Genomic DNA, 14,000 nt, shown 5'->3' with positions numbered 1-14,000 from the left:
ATCGAGGGCCATAACCACCGAACCCAATCTATTTTCATCCATTCTATGTATTAAATTAAAAATCCTACGAGTATTATCAGTAGTACTTCTTCCCTTTACAAAACCCGACTGGTCTACTCCAATTACATAATTTATGGTATCTTTAAGTCGATTGGCCAATATACTAAAAAACATTCTTATATCCGTATTGATCAATGAGATCGGTCTATAATTAGTAATTAGAGTAGGATCTTTGTCGGGCTTTGGAATAGGTATAATTGAAGCTATCATCATTTCTTTTGGGAAAGGAGAGTCTATAGATACCTTTGTAAACATTTCTAATAAAATAGAGGAAATAGGATTAAGAAAGGTTTTATAAAATATTGCCGGGTACCCATCAGGGCCAGGCGCTTTATTGGTTTTAAGTTGTTTATTGCCTCAATAATCTCCGTTAATAGAATTGGAGATTTGAAGTTTTTATTCTAGGGAGTTTGAGGCTACTTAGGAATCTATCAATTTCTAGATCAGTAGCTTTAACTTCATCCAAATTATACAGAGAACTATAGTAGTGCACAAATGCCTTAGCAATATCATTTGGTAGAATTAAATGGGAGTCTCCTGAAATTTTTTTTTTTTTTATAGACTTATCTTTATTATAGTTTTTAAGTTTATTTGAGAGGTCTCTATTTATTTTGTTACTATTGTGGTACCATTTTTGTTTAAGGAACGTAAGGTTCTTATTAACTAAATCATATAATTTGTCTTTGATAGATAATTTCAATGTAATTATTTCTTCAGTTAGCTCTTTAGTTGTTGCTTTTTTATTTAAATATTCTTTCTCAGCCAATTTAATTCTTAATTTTTGAAGAGTATCACCCTTCTTTCTTTTAAGTTCAGAACCATATTTAATTAATAATCCTCTAATAAAACTTTTTATTAGAGTACACCACACCATAGGGCCTGAGACTTCTCCATTGTTGTTATTATTTAAAAAGTTCTCAATTTCAATTATAATAGATTCCCTGATATGGTCAACTTTCAGTAGACTTTCATTAAGTCTCCACCTTGTCCTAGGTCTAAAATTATCTTTAGATTTTATTTTCAAGAATATAGGAGCATGATCCGATAGTATTATAGAACCAATGTTTGCTTTAACAATAGAATCTAAAAAGCCTACTTTTACAAAAAACATGTCAATACGTGAATATGTCTGGTGGACATGAGAAAAGAAAGTATAGTCCCTTTCATTGGGATTAAATATCCTCCAACAGTCGTAAAGAGTATTTTTGGCAATAAAGTCTGCTAAATTATATGGGTAACTATTTAATTACTTGGAGTTTCCTGTTTGTTTGTGACTTCTATCTTTTCTTGAATCCATGACACTATTGAAATCACCTCCCATTAATATATTACCACTAGCTGTCTTGTCTAATGTTTCCATGATTTGATCAAGTAGTATTTCTGGATTACGATATGTTTTTCTAACCCTTACCTCCCCTAACTTTAAGAACTATCTAAGCCCAAGTACCTCTGAATCCTAACCCTAACAGCACAAAGTTCAAACTGTCACTAGAAACAGTGCTGCCTACAATGACTCTGTTCTTCCGAACTATTTTAACATTTGTAATACACAATTTAGATGACAATGTTTTGAATAGTAACTATTTGGTAAGTATTGGCAATATTTATGGTAAATTCCAAAGTTAAAAACTGCTTTTTTTTCAAGTGATTAAAGTAAAATCTGGAGAATGTAACCACCAATTAGGGTGCAGTGAGTTGTAATTGAGCTAGCCTATTGATTAAATAAGCCTGTAGTTTAATTTATGCACAGCCCTCATCACCTCTTCTGGCATGATCTGCATGTTACAATTACTTGTGTCTTTTATTTATCCTTGGCCTCTTGCCTCTCAATGAGCCCCTATATACAAATGCTGCTCTATGCAGCTGGCCTGAGTGATGTATGAGTATTCTGACCTGGAATTGTATACATGGCAGGGGGTATGAAATATCTATTATTAACACATAGGTATATGATAATAACAGTGAATTTGGAACACTTACTGACCTATCAATCAACCTCTGTCCCTCCCTTTGAAGATGAAATGGGTGGTTCAAGTCAAACATGGGCAAGATCCAGGGCCACTATTACTTTTTGTTGGGGCCTGGGTGAGGCAGTTTTGTGGGCCCCTCCTTGTCCACACAAACACACAATTGATTAGTCACACATGCATAATTATCCACTTGCAAACATCTAATTAGCCTCACAAATGCATACAGTTATCCTTTCTCAAAGATCCATTTAACTGCATGCACATACACACATAGATACATTAATAGCCACTCTTGAGTAATCTGTTCTAGATAATTACAATTCAGGGTAATGTACAGTAATGTAAATTGTGTGAGGGATCACAAAGCTCCACAGCAATAAAACTGCTAATAGTATGCAAAAATGATGAATATGCCAGTGTTTTACAGAAACAAAACTTATATTAAAGGAGCTCTCCCCAAACTCCTGCAAATCCGTGCAAACACCTATACATATGAACCAGCTATATAAATTGAAAGCCTTTTGTCCACTGTGAAATTAATCTGTGTGTGTTACCACTGCTGTGCAACTTGTTTCTTGTCACTTTGTGTTCATTCCATGGAAATAACACCAATCAGCTCCCCAATTCTTTGACAGTAACTAGTGTACAGCAAGCTCCTGTTGTCCTGTAGTGTCTTCAGGGGTCGTATTGAAATTTCTATCTGGGAGCATTTAAGGCTCTGCCCAGCATACAGTTGTGTCAATGTCTGAGCAGCTTATCTGCAGGTCATCTCCAACCTGCTACAATTACAGTTTGGCTATATTAGTTTGAGTTTTGCAAGTTGGCTAACTATTTAAGTAGTGACTTAACTGTCAAGTGCATGAGTAGAAAGAGATAGGTCTTTCTCTATCTAATAGGGTTAGCATTTTTGCAATCTTAGGGCAACACTGGACTATGGATGTGCTATGTTTGCTCCCTAATCTGGGTCCCCAAGACTCCCTGGTGGTCCAGTGACAGGCTTCTGCAGAGCATCAGATGTCATTAGGCTGATATTTATTGGCTGAGAGCGTCCGGTGATCACTCTCAACCAATGAGTGTTATTCTGTACAACAAAAGTTTTGACATTAGAATTGACATTAGCTAGCCTCTAGTTCAGAGTTAGCTGGTGATACACTGATAATGCTGAACAAAGGAGGAGTTACAGTACACCTCCCGGAGCAGAGGGGTTAAGCTCTGTATACGCAGCCTTTACAGGGGAATGCTGCACATACAGACTCCAGGCACTATGACCACTTCAAATCACGGAAGTGGTCATTGTGCTTGGAGTAACACTTTCATTTAGCTTCCCTCCCAATAATGATAGTCCAGCAAACTGCTGAGGAAGCAGAAAAGCACAATTTCTGTCTCTTCAGCTCCTCTTCCAACGTACATTTTACTCGCTGTAGAAGGCTGAAATACTCTGGCCACAGCTATTTGCCAGGAGTTTACGGGTTCCATACTGCACTGTTATCACTCAGCCCATGGTATTACCATAGAACCATATATTACGCAGAATTATAATAATTAAACAGATAACATCACCCAGTGTGTAGTACGGTGTTTCAGAAAATTATATGCCAGTTTAAATTACTGACAGACTATAAAATACCAGAAAGGTTGCACTCACTGAACATGTAGTCCTACACCACCCTCACTGAGTAAAAGTAAATGTTAGTTGAAAGTTATATATTATCAGGGTCAGGCATGATGTGTGGGCAATGTCCTCTTGGGGGCAGTCTCGTGCCCAGAAGTGTATGCTGTGAATGCACAACTGTTGTAAAACATAGATAGGAGATAAGGACAGAGTACAATATACAATTACAGTGTAAAAACAAGTCAATGGGTACATTATTACAGCTCACACTTATAATTAACGTAAAATGTTCCAGTTACATGTTCCTAGAAGCATTTTAATAAATTGAAGAACGCATGTGCTATGTGCATCAAATGTAACAGATATTAATGACTAAATTACCCTATTAATAATACTAATAATACCATGGGATGTAGCTCTGGAGAGACATGCCACACTGATTAGTTTTTATTAAAGATAGAAAGCTGACATATAGGGGAAGATTTATCAAGAAACAAACATGTGCTTTTCTGGGGTAAAGTGCTAAACAAGTAAAATAACCTGGAACGTTTTGCCATTTTGTAACAACCATCACTAATGACAGCTTATGGGAAAGGGTATTTATTTACTATGTGATTATGTATCAGGAGATTTACAGAGGATTTTGCAGGTTCTTACATTAAGAACTAATGTGGTTCATGGCAAGGAGTTTAACTGCTAGCACTTGAAGAGAGAATCTGTTGGTGCTGAAGTATGGGGAAAGGAGATGAGTGTACCTCCCCTGTTGTCTTTAACCCCTTAAGGACCAAACTTCTGGAATAAAAGGGAATCATGACATGTCACACATGTCATGTGTCCTTAAGGGGTTAAAGGAACACTATAGGCACCCAGACCACTTAAACTCATTGACATGGTCTGGGTGCATAGTCCAAGGTCCTTTAAGCCGGCAAAGGTAATTATTGCAGGTTTAAGAAACTGCAATATTTACCTTAAAGGGTTAACTCCACATCTAGTAGCTGTCTATCAGACAGCCGCTAGAGGGACTTCCAGGTTCTTAGGCGATTTTTGGTTGTCTAACTGATGCGGGCCGTCCTTACATTATGCATGAGGACATTCAGTGTCATGTAAAACCCCATGGGAAAGCATCACGCATCCATCCCGGCTAAGGATTATCCAGGGCCGGCGCTACCTGTTAGGCGGACTAGGCAGCCGCCTAGGGCGCCCCTTGGGAAGGGGCGCCACCAGGAGCGCCGGCCCCCCTCATGCTGCAGCCGCCCGAGCGCTCTGTAGAGAGCCTCAGGCAGCTGCAGCTTTGCCCGGGCTGGTGCGTCCATGAGGGCGCACCGCCCAGGCACAGCATGAGGAGAGGGGCTGACAGGAGGGCAGCGCTCCCTCCTGTCACTCCCTCACTGTAGCGTGGCCGAGCGCTGTATGGTCCGCGGGTACAGGGAGCATCTGTCTCCTGTACCCGGCCGGACTAACATGAAGTGCACACTGAGTGTGCACTTCCTGTTAGTCCGTCCGGGTACAGGAACCAAAAGCTCCCTGTACCCGCGGACCATACAGAGCTCGGCCACGCTACAATAGAGGTGGGGGGAGAAAGAGAGTGGGTGGGGGGAGAAAGAGAGTGGGGAGGGGGAGAAAGAGAGTGGGGAGTGGGGAGAAAGAGAGTGGGGGGGGAAGAGAGTGGGGAGGGGGAGAAAGAGAGTGGGGAGGGGGAGAAAGAGAGTGACAAGGGAGGGAGGGGGAGAAAGAGAGTGACAAGGGAGGGAGCGGGGAGAAAGAGAGTGGGGAGGGGGAGGAGGAGAAAGAGAGTGACAAGGGAGGGAGGGGGAGAAAGAGAGTGATAAGAGAGGGAGGGGGGAAAGAGAGTGACAAGGGAGGGGGGAGAAAGAGAGTGACAAGGGAGGGAGGGGGTGAAAGAGAGTGACAAGGGAGGGAGGGGGGGAAAGAGAGTGACAAGGGAGGGAGGGGGGAAGAGAGTAACAAGGGAGGGAGGGGGGAGAAAGAGAGTGACAAGGGAGGGTGGGGGAGAAAGAGATTGACATCTATCACACAAACAATCATGCAACCCTTACACACACAGAAACACACAATGCATTCCTTACACACACTCAATGCACCCCTTACAGACGCACACACTGCATCCCGTACATACACAGAAACACACCTTGCAGCCCTTACACATACAAACACAGATTCACACAATGCATTCCTTACACACATATCAGGACATCCCCTACACACTCCACCCCCTGTGAACAAACTCATTGGTGGAACATGAAGGTGGACCCTGAGCTGTGTAAAGGGCCCCCAAAAAAGGGAGCTGCTTCCAGAGATCCTGTTCTACACCAGACCAGTTGTGCCAGACTGCAGCTAGAGCCCATCATCATCCTCATCTGGCTGTAATTAGGCAATCTAGTATATTATTCGTGGCACTAATCTCTAATTTACCTCACATTAAAGAAACACTATAGTCCCCAGAACCACTGCAGCTTAATGTAGTGGTTCTGGTGTCTATAGCCTGTCCCTGCAGGCCTTTTAATGTAAACACGGCGGCACTGCAGCACTGGCGTTATTTTAAAAGGCAGATCATATGGGTGGGAATTGTGATGTCACATGGGGGGGAGGCAAACTTTACTTTTGCCTTTTTACTTCACCGGCCCGGGGATTATCACCACCATAGGCAAAGAACCATTTTGATGCCTTTCATAATTTTAATTTGTCTTAGTGTTTTACTCAATAAATTGGGAATTACTGACCACATTTTAAAACACATGTTAAAATAGTACAATTGGAAACTGGAGACATTTTTCAGTTTGGCAATTTTGGCCTTAAATTGACAATTCTTTCTAAATACAGAAATACAAACACCCAGAGACAACCAGGGCCGCCATCAAGGGGTGACAACCAGGACCGCCGGGCCCTACATTCCCTCTCTGCACATATATAAAGCGATGATCACTATATATATATGTGCAGCTGTGCCCCCCCCCCCGGCTCCTTGTACTTGCAGATGGGGCCCAGCAGACTGTAGCTTTACTTTACAGCTCTTCCCTCTCTCTAACTGCCGCGAGACATGCGGCCGTCAGAGCGTTGCCTCGGGTTACCATGGCAACGCTCCGCGCGGCACGCACATCACCCTCGCGGGAGTTAGAGAGAGGGAAGAGCTGTAAAGTACAGCTGCAGTCTTTTGGGCCCCATTTACAAGTATAGGGAGCCGGGGGCCCCACAATGCCACCGGACCACCAGGGATGGAATCTCCCCCCTCCCTGAACCAGAAGCAGGGAGGGGGAATTCACTACACTAGCACACACTGCATTCATTACACACTAACACACACTCTGCATTCACTACACTGACATATACTATGCATTCACCACACTGACACACACTCTGCATTCACTACACTAACACATACTCTGCATTAACTATACACACAGCATCCACATCACAAACATCCTGTATTCACAGTACACACACTACATCCACCACACATTCAAACACTCTGCATTCACTGCGTCTAATACACACACTACACACAATGCATCCACTAAACACATTGCACCTAGTATACACAAACACTACATCCACTACACACACACACAATACATCACTGTATACACACTACGTCCACTACTCAAACACACTCTGCGTTCACTATACACACTGCATCCGCTACACAAACACACACTCTGCATTCACTGCACAAACAGTATCTAATACACACAAACACTACATCCATTACACACATTTGAATTCACTTCCACTATACACACCACATTCAGTCCTGCATCATTGTCAGCAGACTTGGTAGGAGTCCTGTGGGCGCTTTGTCAGGGGCCCCAAAATTTCTGATGGCAGCCCTGGAGACAACCCCCATCTAACCATTCTGCTAGACATCTTTCACCTCCTTTTACTGGACATCTCCCTCTCCCCATTCCTCCAATAGACATCACCCACAGGCATTGCAATGGGGGTGGTGGTGGGGGTGGGGACTTTGGGATATAAAGCCTCATATTTGTGAGATTTCAGTCCCAAAGTTTAAGGAGACAGGAGCATAACACTGTTTATTTTGTTATTATTATACTACAATAATAATTATTATTTATTTTATTAGTATTTATTATGATTTATTTTACTGAAGCAACCTGATATAAAAAGAAAGGTCACTATTTAGTGTTCTGCAAAGTAACCATAGGGGTGCTTGTGAAAAAGATCTTTGCTGCATATGTATGTATTAGTTACACATCATGTCGGAATTAAATTGAATACTTGACTGTGGAGCATGTACTTGTTTGCATCTATGCTATCATTGGTATCCTGGAAAGCATACATGGCATATTGTTCATGGGAAGATCAGAGGATGCATGAAATGGGTTGTCAGGATATTTCATGACATATCTCCACCTATTTGCTAGTGTAGTGTTTTGCTTTGGGCTCAAGCCCCAGGGCTTTCTAGAACATGTCAACAACCCTGCATCACCCATTCACATAAGGCAGCATATTTTTCTCTCTTCCTTTCCACATTTCACATCGCCCTTCACTTTACACAACTCCCCTAGCACATTACACACCCCACCCTGCCTCAATATACGCCCCACCCTGCCTCAATATACACCCCGCCCTGCCACATTATCTGACTCTCCCTTCCACATTATCTGACAGTCCCTGCCACATTATATGACCCTCCCTGCCACATAACAAGCCCCCTCCATGACACATTGCATGCTCCCACCCTGCCTACCTGCCACATTAAACACCTCTTTCATGCAACATCAAATTTCCCTTAGTCTGCATTACAAGCCACCATCCACATTGCAAAGCCCCCATCCATATTAAATGCCACCATTCACATTACAACCCAGTCAATCCATATTACATGCCACCATTCACATTACAGCCCTGCCAATCCATATTACATGCCACCATTCACATTATAACCCAGCCAATCCTTATTACATGCCACCATCCACATTACGTGCCATCCTTCCACATACATGAGGCTAATGTCCGCATTACATTTCCCCCCTTAACAATTAGGGAATACAGCCTCCAACTTTGCTGTTTGACAGACACTTCTTTGGAGCAGGGATCTCAGGGGGCTGCATGGTGGGCACATTTTTGCTGTCATCACCTTCCGTTGCTCTTTGTGAATCTGAGCGCAACCGGGATATAATGACATCATATCCAAGCCCTGATTCACCAGACAGTAAGCACAGTATCTGTGGGAAAACTCAGACAGTGCTTCATCAATAATAGTGCTGAGCAGTCATGGAGATGTTACAATCTCCCCAACCTGCTCACAACATTTACCCCATGGGCCAGTGCCTCAAGTGAATGCCTTATTCTCCTAATGGTAAATCAGGTCCTGCAACCCCACAAGCAACAGGTCCAATTTAAGGATAAGGAGGACTACAATTTTATTTAGAATGTTAGAGCACCCAAGTGTAAATACTGACAAGGTAGGAGCAAAGTGCTAAACGAGTGATATGTAATGAAGATTAATCTGATAAGACTATGCATTATGGTTTGAAATATGTAGAAGATGCAAGTGGTAGTCCATTTAGCAGAACGTTGCAGTAATAAAGTTGGGAGAAAAGTACATTAAGTAATAGATTTGCTTGCATTATGTGTGAGGAAAAGCAGACGTGGCGCTATAATTCCAGGTGTAAATGGAATAGAGATTGGCTGGATGTAATTTATTTATTTATATTTATTTTATTGATGAAATATTTTACCAGGAAAGATACATTGAGATTTCTCTTGTTTTCAAGTATGTACTTGGTCCACAAAACATTGCATTGATACATTATGGTACAATAAAATACAAAATCAATATTAATACACAATTTACACAAAATTTAACATAGAATTGGTAGGAAATATATAATCAACCATAACACATGCATTCTGTTTTGAGGTATGTAGAGAGAGATCTCTTAAAGGACTTTAGGCTTTAGGTAATGAGAGAAAGAGAGGCAGAGACAAGGCAGGGAGCTTGTGGTGTAGGTTTAAGAGTAATTAATCATGAAAGGCTCCGTGGTAAGGAGAGTAAATGGAGTTGATTATATAATTTACAGGAATCGTACAAATCTGTAAGATTTGAATGTACTTGTCAGACTGGTTAGACAACACTGACCTATGGGAGTCTGAGAATCTTTCAGTGACCTGACCTGAAGTATTTTCTGTTGTGTTTTGGCTTTTAATGGCTCTTGAAGGCTTTGCACTGAATCTCTACAGTCACAAACTCAGTACACATGCAGGTCATTAACTCACGTAACCCTGGGTGGTTTTAGATTTTTGAAGAACTTACAATGAGAATCCTTTTCAACTCATATCCATTGAGTGTACCGGAGTCAGGTAGCATGTCTAGTAACTTGCCTTTAAAAATGTTACCTTGTGGACACTCCAACCAATTACATTTGAAGTGGTAAGAATGTACTATGGCAATGTGTCTAGCTCTGGGACTAGTCCCTCATGTAAAGTGCACCACACCGGAGAATGCCCATTTTGAACTCTTCCTGCGATAAAACCTCAGACTTAAAGAAATTTAGTATTGTAAGGAATACATATACATAAAGCTGTATTCCTTAAACCATAGTTCACTCTGGTTTCCGCCCTCCCATCCCCGTCACCCCCCTTTGCCGTTGAATAATTGCTACCATGATGAATTAAATAAACTACGGATAGTCATAACTCTCATTCATGCTAAGGGTATACTATGATCTGAAAGTCCTATAAAATTATTATTACAAGCAAGCATGGTGATTAATCTTCTCTTTGTTGGTTTCACTTATAATATATCAGCATTGAAATAAATAAATAGGTGGCACCCAATATGCCACCTGGAGCACCAACTTATTTAAAGGCAGCCTCCTGCCAAAGAGTTTAGGGACACGTTCCTTGAAAAAATGCCTCTACCCTGTATTATAGCCAATGTGCATGTGCAAGAGTCTCTTATAGTTTCATGTCCAACCTTACCTTCATTTAGACCAGGCATAGGCAACCTTCGGCACTGCAGATGTTTTGGACTACACCTCCCATGATGCTTTGCCAGCATTATGTGTGTAAGAGCATTATGGGGGATGTAGTCCACAACATCTGGATTGCCGAAAGTTGCCTATCCTTGATTTAGACCATACTGTGCACATGGTGTATATACTGACATGTGGTCTGAAATGAAGGTGAATATACGATAAGTAAACTGTATGATAATGGAAAAAGAGACAAATGGGTTAATTTTTCTTCAACATTTGCTCCTTTTTTCATGTCTTCTGTTATCATTGTTCAATAAAGTAGGTGATCATTTGCATTTATATTGCATTTCACATCTTGGCAAGATAATAACGCTCTCCTTAAACACACTTGTAGGCATATTGGGTTGGAAAATGAAGTGTCATCAATGTGCAGCTGCTGTATTAAAATCCAGTAGAAGGACACATCCTACGTTTATCTTGTACAGTAATATGTAGTTTTTTGAAGCCTTCTTTTTTATGAAGCCTTTCGCGAAAAAAGAAAATAAATTGTTACATTGTCAATTCCCATGATATGGGGGTGGGTAAATTGATTAAGTTACAGTGATGTGATTATTGTATGGAAGAGTCTATCTCATAACAATTATATCACAAAGTAATGCATCACTGCAACATAGAAACACGGAGAGCTAATGATGGCTGCATGTTTATCAGAAGGCCCTCCCCATCGGTTCACTGTGTAGTAGATGAAATGGGATTTTGTTTCCCTGAACTCCTGCTCTAGTTAATATCCTTGGTATTTGGCACAGGATAACATTCAGCTTCCTAACCTGGGAATAGACCTAGCTTTTCTCGATGGAGAAAGCACACCTCATATTTAATTATTGTTTATGTCAGCTCCACTTATTATTACCGTACTTACATTTCAACCAAATATTAATAAAACAAATTAACACATGCCCCAAATACAGCAGCAGTGTTACTTTTCAGTTTTCCAGACCACACTTCCATGGATTCTCTTGGAAATATTCTTGCACTAAATACAGAATTCTTTGGACCCATGGATGCTTTAGGTTTTACAATGATCAACATGAACTGCTGAATGCAGGCTACTTTGATCTACAGTACTTCATCTGTGCAGTTCTAACTTGGAACGTGGTTGGAAATAGACATAAAGCATGCAGATTTATTTCCCTATCGAATGCCCCTAGTTGGGATTATGAAAAGCAATCAATGATCTTCAAACACTAAATGTAATTGTAGTTTACAATCTTTGTATATGGTATTTATGTTGAGATTTTAGCATTCAGTAAATAAATGAACATAAATGTCCATCTTGACCACCTACAACAATATGTCTGATACTAGATATGGGTACTGAAGATCCAGACACTTTGCTCCCTGGCAGAGCAAGTAACTAGTCAGCAAGTCACACTCAGACTACATTACACACACGCAATATTCAACCAGCAAAAAACAGGCACTCTCAGACTCCACTACACACACAGCATTCAACCAGCACACACTGGCACACTCGGCTCTCCAACCTGCAGATCTCAGCCTCTAGCACACAAACACATACAACACTAAGACAGCACATACATGCTCACAAAACACTTGGCTTCCCACATGCACATACAACACTCAGCCACCGTACACAATTCTCACAAAAACAGAACCCAGGGCTCTAGGAGGGCTCCTAAATCTGGTATCCTGCCAGGGGCCATGGGCAATCTTAATCAGGTTCTGTTATACCCTCACTTTCCTCACTTTCCTTCAGTAGTTCAGGGCACAGATAAGGGACCAGTGCCAGGACTTCTCTCTGTTATTAGGGATACAGCAGGCCCATTACAGTGGAGTCAGTGGCGTACACACAACCCATGGGGCCCCGGTGCGAAAACTGATTCCCCCCCCCCCCGCGCTTACTCTGCGCGGGCTGGGGCCGCAACACATGGTGGGCGGGTACCTGGTCGCAGGGCTGCGACCCGTGCGACCGCGGTATGTACGCCAGTGCATGCATAAACACATACACTTAAAGGACCACTACAGACACCCAGATCAAATCAGCTCAATGAAGTGGTCTGGGTGCCAGGTCTCTCTAGTTTTAACCCTGCAGCTGAAAACAGCAGTTTCAAAGAAACTGCTATGTTTCACTGAGGGTTAATCCATCTCTAGTGGCTGTCTCATTGACAGCCGCTAGAGGATTTTCTGCGATTCTCACTGTGAAAATCACAGTGAGAAGACGCTGAACGTCCATAGGAAAGCATTGAGTAATGCTTTCCTATATGGGCGGTTCGAATGCGCGCGTGGCTCTTGCCACGCATGTGCATTCGGAGCCCAGAAGCGGATCGGGACGGAGAGATCCCCAGCGCCAAGGGAGCCTGGCGCTGGAGAAAGGTAAGTGCTTTAGACACACACACACACACACACTCTCATGAACAGACGCACACATTTACTGACAGACACACACTCAGTGACAGACGCACACAAACATACTCAGTAACAGACACACACACTAACACTAACACACTCTAAAACTAACACACTCACTAACACAATCACTCACACTAACACACTCACTAACACACTCACTCACTAACACACACACAAACTAACACAAACTAACACTAACACACTCACTAACACACACTAACACTAACACACTCACTAACACACTCACTAACACACTCACTAACACAATCACTAACACAATCACTCACACACTCACTAACACAATCACTCACACTAACACACTCACACTAACACACTCACACTAACACACTCACACTAACACACTCACACTAACACACACTCTCTCACTAACACACACTAACACAAACTAACACTAACACTAACACACTGACTAACACTAACACACTCACATTAACACACTCACTAACACACACACACACTCACTAACACTCACACACTCACTAACACTAACACACTCACTAACACACTCACAGTAACACACTCACTAACACTAAAACACTCACTAACACTAACACACTCACATTAACACTAACACACTCTCTCACTAACACACACACACACACACTAACACTAACACACTCACTAACACACTCACTAACACTAACACACTCACTAACACTAACACACTCACATTAACACACTCACTAACACACACACTCACTCACTCACTAACACTCACACACTCACTAACACACTCACATTAACACACTCACTAACACTAACACACTCACTAACACTAACACACTCACATTAACACACTCACTAACACTCACTAACACTCTCACTAACACTCTCACTAACACTCTCACTAACACTCTCACTAACACTCTCACTAACACTCTCACTAACACTCTCACTAACACTCTCACTAACACTCTCACTAACACTCTCACTAACACACTCACTAAC

This window comes from Pelobates fuscus, chromosome 3, assembly GCF_036172605.1.
Source record: "Pelobates fuscus isolate aPelFus1 chromosome 3, aPelFus1.pri, whole genome shotgun sequence".
NCBI lineage: Eukaryota > Metazoa > Chordata > Amphibia > Anura > Pelobatidae > Pelobates > Pelobates fuscus.
Note: the sequence above shows the minus strand (reverse complement) of the source record.